This window comes from Colias croceus, chromosome 12 (assembly GCF_905220415.1).
Source record: "Colias croceus chromosome 12, ilColCroc2.1".
Lineage (NCBI taxonomy): Eukaryota > Metazoa > Arthropoda > Insecta > Lepidoptera > Pieridae > Colias > Colias croceus.
Window position 1 is genome coordinate 4,745,748 of NC_059548.1, and position 13,428 is coordinate 4,759,175.

Here is a 13,428-nt window from a genome sequence, read left to right on the forward strand (position 1 = left end):
ATTTAAAATTAATTTTACATTGATATCAACTGCAACGGTAAGATACAGCGTGTGTGCCTGCGGGTATTTGAATACCATTGGAATTTGAATTCCTATCATCCCGTTCAAACCAATTGCAGTAAACAATTGAATTATGTTAATAATATTAAAATAAACGATAAATACTGCTCGGATAGCGTAAGCCTGCACCAGACGTTCCCGACGTAAAATATTAAACGCGACGTATAAATTCTTTAGTTACAGCCGTAAATTCACACAAAGAACCCACTGCCACTTGCTTAATTCAGGAGTCTAGCGCATTTTCTTATTGTTTACACTTATTTATGTCATACATAACAAGCCGGCTACATGTTGCGGGCGACAGTTCAGTTAAACGCGCTCATCACAATAAAATATGGCCTCCCACTCAAGCACAACAGTTAGTAGCGCTCACAACATTATAAAGTAGAGAATTATGTACACTAGTCACTAGAATGTATGAAAGTTATAAAATGCACAGCAAACGTATTTACATTACGATAGTAGATACTTAGGAAAATTATTAATTGAAATTACTTAACATTTTTATTTTTTATTTTTTCAAAATAATGTTGATTTTTCGATGGTATTTTCTATCCTGATATACGCAAGAAGCAGATTTAACTGTCCTTCGCGATAAAATGACGAACATCAACTACCTCTTACAACTACGACCTTCTAGCATCAGTAAAAGTCGACACCCTATGTTCTTTTTAGACGACTTCACCATAAACACGATGAAAGGGAATGTTTTAGCGATACACTCGTACGTGAAAGCGCGGTTTATTTGAGCATCGATCAGTCCACAGTTTCCCCAGCGTCGATTACAGATATCTATTACAGATTCACTTTCTAGTTTGGCCATTTAGCTCAATTACCTACGTTTTAGAGGCTAAGTGTGAATATCTACGTAACATTACACTATTTATATTTGAACGAGGTAACAGTCTTGAGCTTCAAAATAAAGAAGAATTTTTTTTTAAATTATGTATTTAATTTGTAATATTATATAGGATGAACACCAACAAATTGGTATAAATGTGTTCAAAGTTTAAAAGTATAATATAAAAAATTATATTAATAAAGGTATAAGGACAAAACCTTGTCATTCCTTTTAATATAATTAATAACAATGTTCCTACACCTGATTAAAAGTACATTTAGAAAAATATCGTGATATTTAGCACGATCTACGAATCAAGCACTTACGCTGAGATCACCCACCGTGTCTAACAAGACCTTCGCCATGAGCGGTTGCTAAATTAGAAAAAAAAATTAATTGGGCTCTCTGAAGCAGCAGACCTTGTAAGGACAGGCTGACCTATTTGCATATATCTGTAAATTATTATTGAACTAGCTGCTACTTGCGGCATCACTCGTGTGTTATAGATAATTTGTTTGGACATGAGATGTTTCAGCGCGGTAAAAAGGAGCTATATTATTAATTCACTAACCTTACCATATTTACCTACCAACCTAGCCAAATCTATCCTTTATAGTTTATACCATCTCCAAACACAATATTATACTAAAATCGATCCATAGAAATGAAAGACAGGCAAACAAACATACTTGCATTTATAATAAAAATGAATATTTGGAATTGACGTTGAATATAAGTTAAACTAAAAGTTACTGCGTGAGAACATTGCATCGTCATCATCAGAGATATAAATTGTATTTCAAAAAGCTCTCTGTAGTGAAATGTTATAATTCTCAATCTAAATCCATTACATTTCCACGCGTAAAATCCACATGACAAGCACATAAAATACAATTTAAAAGTGATGATATAATGTTTCGGAGCAATGGGATAACCACTTACATCCTGACAAAAGCAAACTACGTCGAAACAACGAGCGAGCCGAAAAGTTTTAAATAATAATAAAAATTAAATCGACTCCGACCATTTTATTTGTGTTTACATTCCTAAAAACTTGCGTAAGTGCCTTATGCATTTACCCAATAATGTAAACGTTTATTTTAATGTTACTGATTCAGAGAACTGATACAGGAATAAACCTACAAACCAATAGATAGTTAATGATCGATTAAGCTTCACTCAGGTTACATCAGCCCTAGGAACGATTGCCTGACATTAATCGAAATTAATCGCGAGCCCGGCATAATCACGTCTTACTCCATTACGCGTACATTAAAGCTATCTACATGGACCGCATCGAAAGGGTATCCCCATTAGCCACATACCCGATACATTAATAACTTCCCCGTAATGATCCCCAACTCTGGCCTTCACTTTTCAAACGTAACGGGTCAATTGATCGAGTTCATGTCCCATCGGCCCCCGTCACTCACAATAGGTGAATTAATGGCTGAAAGAAATGACATCGAACGCGGCTTTTATTGAAAATGTTTAATGGTGTTTTTCTTCTCTTAGTATATTTTTTCATTCTCTTCCATTAGCCACCGTAATGTGTTTTCTTGCGGAGTCGAAAGCTTACCTTTTTGTTTGAATCGCCGTCGCACCGTAACTGTCGACAAAAGACGTTTATAAATCAACTGTTCGCGTTGAATAATACTGAATAAGGAATAAGTGACTTTTATCATGTTTAAATTTTGTAAATAAATGAATAAGACACTTTTACATAAAAGTATAATGTTACACAAAACAAAAGGGACGTATCCCCTTTGTAGTTCGTTACTTTTATCCTGAAGATTCAAAAAATCAAATACACGTAATTTAATATTATAAAGGACTCGGATCCGGCTTAACCCGATCGCAACAGAGACAGGTGACCGAAAATCACGGTACAAAAGATCCTTAACGTATGATAGGCTTAATTTATTTTCAGAAACCTTTCTGAATTAGAATCGTATTTGTCGAACCAGTGTTTTATGTTATTATTGTACGGTGTACCTACACAGTTTTCTGGCGTCATACAGTATAAGACGGATCTTATGTGTCAAAATATAAGGAGAACTCAGGCGTAAAACTGTTAAAAACTGTAGTTGTTACCTTGTACTAACTATATAATAATGCTTCGTCTCATCAACGGGCAGTTTAGCTCATTCATTATTAAAGTGACCCAACATCGTAGGCACACTATCCAAAAAATTTCAATCAAAAACGCTCCTCTTGCAGCTCGAGTGGCACTTAATGTTCAACGAATTTGGCAACCCTGTCGATGCAATCTCGAGAGCACTCATGGACCCTCGTTATACCGGCGGATGGCTATTAGGACCGCGAGACCGTGGTCCGACGTGGACGACCGCCCAAAACACTTACGGGACGCGCTGATCTCCTGGGGAGGACGTCGGTATCTAAGGGCCATGTTAAAAGAGGATATTAGAGGTTGTAACTTTCATCTTAATGTAATAAACGCATTACTTTATTTCTTATCGTGTCTAAATGTGTGCTATCGAAATTGTTGTAATTAACTAGAAGTATAGCATTTGGACTACAACTCGATAAATCAGCACCTTCATGGAACTTCAATTTTGTTTATTGATTTAAACTACCAACAGTTAAAGAAAAAGAAAAGCAATATAAAAAAATCCCTGTTCTTAAAAAATTTCTCAATGTTAAGGTATATCAATGATACCAATTAATTTTCCATCCCACTAAATACATCTTAAAAGGCTTCCCTTTAAACATAACATTACTGTTTAATTGTTTATAAGAATAGAGCAAAAGCCGTGCCGTAATACGGGGCGACGTAAGGGCTTAAGAGCTTTAAAGTGACCACACCATTTCAGCTTCCGTCCCTACGAGCCCCCGGGCTACAATATCACCCTACACCTCAACAAGGACCCGACGCCTAATTGACTTTACATCGGATTAATAATGGTTCAGCCCTTAAATATGTTTACTGGAGACCGTTACGACTAAATATTTCCTTGAATAATACAATATGTAAGGAAAACACGCTACAGATAATGGGTAGTTAGAAAATTAAGTTAAAATATCATCAACGATTTTAATAAAGGTTAAATTAGGATGTTACTATTTAAAACTAAAAGGGGTAACGATTGTTTGAATTGGCTTTATTCGTAATAGGGTCAATGACGAAGAGAGGTTAAATAATTTAACTCTATTATTTGAAGATATAATAATCGAATGCAATTCAATGTTGCGGCTTGGTTAAATTGTGAACATAGGTTAAATATAATGTATAATAATAGTAGTAAATAGTATGACCCACTATTGATTATGATAAGATTATGAAATTTTAAATTTTAAAGCTCAAATAAAACAAGTAAAAACCTTATTGCATTTTCAATTCACCCTGCACTCACACCCTTCCAAATCTAGCATACAATAAGTTAAATCTAAATTGTAAACAAATTAAAGAAGAGACAGACCCGTACACGTTTCTAGCTGTATTCTAAAAACCCGTTTCTGAGTATATCAATAGCGAGTTACGTTCCTTTCTTAGCGCCAGGACAAAGTTTTAATCACGAAATGCAAGTAGCAAAGCGGTGCAAACTTGGCATCCGCACTTTCAACAGCCTTTCGCTTTTAATAGATTGTCAGGCCGTATAACAAGTTGGTGCACGATTGTTACTTATTGAATGCTAAGCACTTACCCGTACGAGTTTGAGTTTCAGCGTCACTGCGAGAAACTTCGATGGAGATCTTTTAGTATCCACGTGCAAGAGTTGAAAGCGCTATTCGTTTTATGATCTGAGTTTTGTTCCTTTAAATATTGTACTGCATTGTCTCTTGTTTGAGCGTCTAGAAGTATTTTTATAAGTTTTTTAGTTCCAGGCAAGAGAAAAAGATTGCTTGGATAATTTTTATGTTATGGATAAAATGTTACGTATAATAACTATTAAGTTCCTCTGCACAGAGTAATTAATCATCATCATCATCATCATCATCAGCCCATATACGTTCCCACTGCTGGGACACGGGCCTCCTATGAGGGTACAGGCCATAATCCACCACGCTGGCCAAGTGCGGGTTGGCGGATGACACATGTCGTCGAACTTTTTAATTCTTCGACATGTCGGTTTCCTCACGATGTTTTCCTTCACCGTTCGAGCAGTGGTGATGTTACAACATGCGCAGATAAATTGAAAAATCAATTTATTTCCTGCGCGCTTATTAATACCGCTAATTAATACCGAAGCTTAATTAATTTATTAGGCAATATTGGTATATTGTATTTTGCTTAAAAGGGGTGCTATTAACACAACTAACAGGCATCTCGGTACATACTAAAACAGTGTAGGTACGTGATACAATCAAACGCTTGCGTCACCTCAGATATCCATCTATAACCTGCCTTCACAGGCGAGTCACGAATGCATCATTAAGAAGCTTCCGTGTGATTCCCGCCACTTGAGATAATCTTTTTGTTATCTATCGACTGAGATTACCTCGTTCAATATGTTTGCGAATGTTTCCCATTTGAGGAATTATGCGTGGAACACGTTTGTCGAATAAACATAGAATGTATATCGAGTGCAATGAACCGGTACAAATTTCTTTGAGTAGACAGCGTGGACGATTATTGGATAGTTAGAGACACCTACATAACAGTTGTTTACTAAACATCGTTTAATTTGTGTTTTCTTATATTCACATTGTTAATAAATTTGCTTTTAGTTTGTTTATTTGTATTTTTTTGTTAGATTGAGCACCTACATTAATTATTTTAACACAAACGGCCTAACTAATAAACAGTTAAACAAAGGATAAATTTTAAACCATTTTCTACCATAGCTGTGTCCTGTTCTTGCTCACATGAAACGTCAATCATAAAAACAAGACAGGTTGTTGCGATAACTAATCCATTGAATAGCGAATGGGTAACATTATTAGTAAGACCGTAAGTTTATAAAGTGTCCATGCTTTATCACCTTAAAAAACACATAATAGGTATCATATCATTTTTTGCTTGATAACTTGATAAAGCGAATAATAAAGTGTTATGTTATAATATATTAAGACGTAATAATATTAGTTCCCAGGCGTCGTAATTCATTTTTATACTCACAAAACGTAACTATACACAATCTCCCTATAAATCTGGGAAATACACAAAGTATGTAGAAAAAGACTTTGAATGTAGCGGTGATAGATTGCTCCATCATTGCCCCCATTTGCATAATGAGATCCATAATGTTGACACGTAAAGTCTGGAAAATGTATTCTTATGTAGGTTTAGTTGAATTAAGCTTTTCCTCTTCATTTGGGAGATAATTGAAAGAATAATACTAAATAAACTGAAAATAATTATGTTAGATATTTTTTAACATCGTAATTATTTTATGATTATTATTTCCTGTATAATAAGATAAAAAAATCTAACACATAGAATTAGTACGTGTAAAAGAGAGATGAAGATGCATTTAAAGTTTTTATTGTTTTATTATTAATCACAACAGATAGAAACATTATTTAAAATAATTTCAGCTTTAAAACTTAACGCAAGATATATACAAATATGTGCATATTACAATAGTTTATAATAACCATTATAAGTGTAACATATTATGTACCTATAGAAATAACATAATACTATAATACCCTTCACACATCACACTTGCGTCAATAGCGATCAACTAATTAAACCTTGTTAACATCTTATACATTATTTGGAGACAAATTAGCTAGAACATGAATTAATATAACGTAATATATCATGGTTGATAGGATCAAACAATGTACTAATCAGAGTATCGATGTATCAATATATAACAGCATTACTATTGAATCAACAATGCAATAATAATTGGTTTTTAGGGTTGTCGGTCAAAAACTATCAAAGGAACGAATGGGATTTCATTCCTTATGAAATAAATATTTATTAAGATATTTTATAGGATTATCCAAGATAATGCAAACAAGAAATAACGTACCTACGATAATAAATAGCTACGTTTCGCTAATTACAAAGAGAGATTTCAGCGTGGCGTAGGAATTAAAGAAGAAATAAACTTATAGTTTATATTACCATAGATATCAGAAAATTTTCTAAGAATATCTCAACTAGCGCCCTATTCGAAGCGCTCCATTCTGACACCTGCTCGACGGGCAATCACGGCGCAAACGTTTCAATCGAGCGGGCGGTGTGCACGATGCTCCAAGTTTTAATTACACCCATTAAGTGCTAATGTTAAATGAAACTAAAGGCTACAAAGAGCTCATTACTCCTAAGCGATCAGTCCTCGGGCCCCGCCCTATTGCTCGATTGCACCGCCTCCGCTACAAGCTTAATTGCCTTCCTTCTTTTAGCGCTCCTTTGCGTCTTTTTTCATTTAACTAGGAAATCGATTAGTGTGGGTTGTTAGATCTGTTTTGTGCACACATTGTACGAATCGTAATACACGCCAATCATGTAAGTTGTAACGTAGACCTATGACCATCGTCCATCATACTATTTACAAGCATTGTGAAAAAAAAAATCGTAAGTATTTGGACCGTTATACTAAAACACAAGTTTTATTATTTATCGCGTTGAAATATAAACATTCCTCCGTAAAATATTACATCAGCGCAAAAATTAATTAATAAAATGCATGTTACATTAAAAGCAATACCTGAAATCAATATATTATCACACTCACGCTTCACGAAACACGGTATACCTACGTCACATATTCAGGTCATATGGTACGAGTGCATACAACGAACGAGCGTTGCAATTTTTCTAATGAAACACACGTAAGTATTGATACGTAAGTAATATTTCATTTTATATTCGTAAAGTTATCTTCAACATCAATCAATATTAATAAATAATATTTAAAAACATGATATTTTAGAACGCAGGGTCAGATATTTTATTCTCGTAGATGGTCAATACAATAAACTTGTATCGTATTACAGTAAAGTACCCATCTACTTAATTACAGGGTGTACAGCTAATTAAATTTTTATTATAATCTATGCAGAAAACAACCTTAATCCTAACGGCATTGTATTAAAAAAAACTGCAGTCGACACTGGCAGACTATCGAAAACCGTCGACTATCAATTCTTCCAATTTTCATAAGAAGCGTTCCAAAGATTTTGGTGGCAGCGTTTCCGCAGAGTCAATAAATCAAAGCGACGATGTCGAGTAAGCGCTTTTCATCTTTTGATCCGGCCCACCGATTTAAACTTCCTCTTTCGTGGCGACGCAATGATTTGTTTTCTTTTAAAGTGTTTGTGTTTACTCTATACCACTTTTGTGTCCATTTATTGTATAGTTATGAAATAAAGATACTAAGATATTTTTTTCAACTTATCGGTGTTTTTTAAGCTTATCAAACCATTGTTTAAAATAACGATTAAAATTACTTCATTTATTATGAAAAAGTTGCATAAAACAATGAAAAATAAAATAAGAGCACCATGTAGGCAGTAGGTAGTACTCTATGAAAACATTTTAAACACAAATAGTTCAAGTAAAATAGGGAGTTATCCACGTTCCATTCCTTTGTAATTTATACGCTTTTCCCATTCACGGTTAGGGCAACCTGGCGCAGTCTACTCAACGCCAGATGTCGCTAGGAGCGCCGGTACATCCGATCTTAGATCCCAGGTAAGATTTATTGGCCAACTGATAGTGTTCTATTAAAAATTCGAACCCTAATACGGAACGCTTTACGTGTGAAATACCGTGTCTGCGATAGAAACTGCAGGTTCAGATATAACTACAAATAATATAACAAAAGTAGACAAATAAGAGCCATACAATATTTAGGTACTTATTCGAAAATGATACAAATTGTTGACCTTACACAATTAACGTATTCATTGCTTTAGATTGCAGCTTAACTAATATTAAATTTAACTAATTAGTAAAATTCCTAAATTTCCTAAAAGTCCAAGGTCAGCCGAAATATTTATTAGCTAATAACATCTTTAAAGATCGCACTCAATCAATATGACGAAATACAACGACCTCCAAAAATTAGTCAGTCTCCAGTCTCTGTTACACGAGAAATATTAAAACAAAGAAATATGTAAATCGCTATAACAATTCATATTTAGTTTTCATACGCGAAGGTGCCACGAATATAATATGACACCAGAACGAAATATTGTTGTAGCTTATAAGCTATGTGTATAGTTTTCTTTGGCTAAAATAGTATTGGATCCAAGGACATTTTTCCAACACGTGTGACATTTTAGAGAATTGCAATTGCAAGGCGAATTTCTTCTCCCCCGGCGCTATTAAACCTTTCTCTGAGCAGAATGACAAATGGTTTACAGCCACATTTAATACTTACATATTGCTTTCCTTTATTGCGAATTTGTTTAAGCGATTCGGGGATATATAGGTGAATTTTGTACCATTTATTTAACATGGTACTTGAAATTGGAATAATTTAAACGCTTGGAAACATCTACGGATTATGTCTTGGTAGAAATAGAAACAACTCTTATAATATTAAGTAGTTTTATAAAAAGTGCTGTTACCTAAAAGCATCTTCCAAACTAAAGATAAATAATCAGCATTTGAAACAATTAAAATAACACACACATATTATATCGACAACTATTATCTTTTGACTTCATATTAATTGTAGTTTGTACTGTTGTAATATTAACTAATCCATATAAATTATTATTTTATTATATCAATATTAATTCACAAGCTAGTCTATAAACAATACGATACGACATAACAACAGCCGATATCGTGCCGTATTAGTCGCAAGGCCATCGATGAATTCCACAGGATCGTGTATCATCGTAATATATCTCGTATCGTATGAATGTCGCTCCAATTTTTATGAGTATCATGTGTTACAATTCATTATGAGCGAGGCTATCGAGTGAATAGTTACGTTTTATAGCAAGCAACATATTGCGTTTATGCTATGTATATTTTCATTAATTTTAAGAGCAACAATGAGAAAGAACTTGTTTGTTTTTCTTCTTTAATTTTGATGATCTACAACGTTGCAATAATTTTATGTCTTGAACAAATATTCGACGTTCACAATTAAATATATCCCGAATTCCATTACCTACAAGATAAAACGGGCACATATTCTACTTCTAATTGAATACACCCGTATTACAGCTGACTGACGATTATTCCGTATTCCGACAATAACATTCATTCGTGTAACCTCTAGCTTCTTGCAGCATTAAAAGGATATAAGGAACGTTATAAGTTGCCAACTAAACCCTCGTAAACGCAACACGAAGTTTTGGGGCTGAATATGTTATGGTATTATAAAGGCTATAATGCCACCCCACAATACCAGCATCGGCTTTAACGTGAGCTCTAGGGACTTGGAAAATGAAAATATATTACAATGATAAGTGAACTTTGTATGTTGCCACAACGATTTTGTTGGACGTGGACCGGCATTAGTTTGAACGATCTGCCTTAATCCCCTTACATGAATATTAAATGTAGGGTGGGAAATCATTTTTTGTAAAAATTCAAGCTTATAATATAGCGACCTTTTTAGTTACTTAAAAAAATAATTAAACAAGAAACCTTTATTCCAAATTATTTATGATAATATATGTGAATTGCTAGTGTAATGATATTCAGTACACAGTAACTGGGATGTGGACCCCTCAAGATCAATTTTGCAAACACGAATTACGTTCTCAGCGCTAACCTGCTATTTGACCACACAAACATCGATATCGCATCAAATAATTCAATTGATAGGGGCACGAACTTGATTTGGTAAAAGCATCTACTTCCAACTCCGAATATCGGTGAATAATAGAAGAGAGATCACGATTGCGCCGATCGTGAGAGCTGACGGTACAAATAGTTCACAGAGCTTTTGTTATTATAATAATAACAAGGAAGGATATCAACAATCAAAGTTTAAGATGAACGTTTTAATCAGGTATACGATAATATACTTCCTTAAATACTAAAAGGAATAGGGAGAAAATATTCAGATATCAACATTTAAAACACACAAAAATGACTTTACAGTTCATAGAATGTTTCAAAATAAATCTTTTGATATTATAGCGAGTTGATAAAGAAGGCAGAAAGCGAAAAGACATACATCATGCAAACAACATTAACGTATCGAATACAGCAGAAAATAGACATTGCGGCAAGCCGAGAGGAGAACTGCGATAAAAAGATCTTACATAAATCATATCTGAGCATAACCCACTCGACGACATACACAGTTTCAGATATATCTCATTGTTAGTTCTGCGATTAGGGAACCAGCAAAAAATACGAACATGGTATGACTTTTAGTGGCGTCGCATTGTGAACTACATCATATAAATATTACTTTACATCATACAGAATATTAGCGTGGAGCTGCTGTGTTGAAATTTAAATTTCAAAAATAACGAGTCCACAGAGACCGCTTCTTATCACAGAACATAAGTTTACAATGAGTTCCCTGGTTTTAATGTTTTCTTTTAAAGTAAAAATACAACGGGGAAAATGTATACTTGAAAATATTGCCCACAAATCCTTTCATTGGACGTTTGGTGGTTTGAGACGTAATGTTAAGAAGGCAATTCAAAACACGTGAAAAAAATTTAACAGGGCGCAAGCATTGTTGCTAAAGCTCTGCGAGAATTTTATAAAGACATGCCTATAAACTTGTGGACAAAAGAAAAAAAGTTTTATTGCATTTTCTTGATAATATTCATGTTATATAATTAAAGAGATTAATTAGGAAATCGTTAATGTTTCCATACAGCATCTAATTACACTCATACGCACATGGTATTATTATGACACAAAAATATATATATATTTATTTTATGTAGGTACACGTACATTAATGATTAGACACATCCAAATCGTTAAGCAACAAAAACTTCACCAAAATAGACTGCAGTTCCATGAAAGTAATTTAACTACTTCGACGAAATATAGATACATTGTCGGCTACACAGTAAACACTAAAAATAGTATAAGAATCCTACTTAATTAATGTTATATTACTTTGGTTTCACATACATAAACGATTAGACACATCCAAAATTTCTAACAAAATCTTCACGTAAAACAGGTATAATTTCATTTGTTTTTGTGTTTTAGGTAAAATTTAATTTATCACCTATTTTCAATATTATTTATTATTTTATGAAGTATGAGAAAGTCAGAAAAAATTTCTTCTCACAAAGAGCGTTTTCATTTCGTCACACAATTTTCATTCAATCGAACTAACATCACAAGGATTGACTTTGCTAACTTTAATATTACTTCATTTTCAGTTCACTGAAGTTAATAAAGATTAAAACACTTTAAGGCTCGTTAGAGTAACTGTATTTATTACATTTTAAAGAACTTTTCCATTTAATTAAGTAAGTGAAGGAATTGAAATTTGAATATCGTTTCGAAAGTAATAAAAATTCAAACACACAAAGCTTCCAAAAGTCGAAAACGTATTTCTAACAATAATAATATAAGCAAAACGCTACAAATAATAAATGTTCGTACAACACAATTTCCCGCTACCGCGTTATATTTATACGCTACGCTACTAAAAGTTTCAAGCACCTTCGTGTTGTACGTTTTCACGTCAATTCCGACAAAATATCAAAAGGATCAAAGAAGTGACTTTTCAAAGAGACGTATCGGTGTTAGTGAACCCGGGGGCTCATATTAAGTCTGTAGAAACTGATATATTTGTTCCCCTCGAGATATTTGCAACTTCGCAATTTGTCTACTTCGAATGTTTGAGATTTATCACCCACCTATCTATCTATCTTTATGATGATTACGATTTTATACGACAATATGTTAAAGTAAATAATTTAAAAAATCACGGCTACTTTAATAATACTTGATGACAAAATGAGCACCAATATAATAACCATAACCAAGGCAGAGATAAAGGGATTATCCTTAGATATGATATTTAGATGCTATACCTAAAATGGTATCATCTAAAATAAAAACCCCAAAAAACGAGCACATTCAACTAAAACAAAACCAATCTACGAGTAAGCGCGTATACACTCTCACTAAAGCAAGCTTTATACCGATAACGGCTCTTCAGGCTATAAATTTAAACGTAACGAGAAACAAAATATCGTGATTACAAAAGAAAGCAATAAGAAAGATTGTTTAAGATATTGCAAGTGAAGTTCCAGCACACCTGAGTCGGGAAGATCGTAAATACACGGGAATAGCTAAAGTTACAAACTCTCCACAATCGGATCTTGTGACTGTATCTATATAATAATGCTCAAAAACGATGAGACATCAGTTGCCAGTCGATACTTTGTACACGTTTAATACTGTTTTATTTTTCTAAATTCAGTGCCTACATTGGTTCATCGTATAAGGACTGTCGTTAAATACCAATAACATAAAATAATTAATTATACTAAACGATTTCAACATTTAAGTCGCTCCAAATTTTTACTACATATTTTTATGTCGCGTGAAAATTATTCATCAATATAAATTTAGATGAAAGAGTATTATTTTCACATTTAAAATTAAATTCATCCATGAATTCTGCATAAAACCCAAAGGAACATGACACCAA

The 13,428-nt window shown here is 33.5% G+C and overlaps 1 protein-coding gene across 5 annotated transcripts in view; it reads right to left on the minus strand.

Moving 5' to 3' along the window:
- LOC123696481 (putative polypeptide N-acetylgalactosaminyltransferase 9) overlaps nucleotides 1–13,428 on the minus strand; it is a 105,611-nt gene that overhangs the window by 17,595 nt on the left and 74,588 nt on the right. For 4 of the 5 annotated variants that reach the window (XM_045642665.1, XM_045642664.1, XM_045642661.1 and 1 more), the window contains exon 3: nucleotides 2,481–2,510. The exons of the other annotated variant lie outside the window; for it this stretch is intronic. The gene's annotated coding sequence lies outside the window, so the exon portion shown is untranslated. The remainder of the gene's footprint in view (nucleotides 1–2,480; nucleotides 2,511–13,428) is intronic. 5 annotated transcript variants of the gene reach the window in all.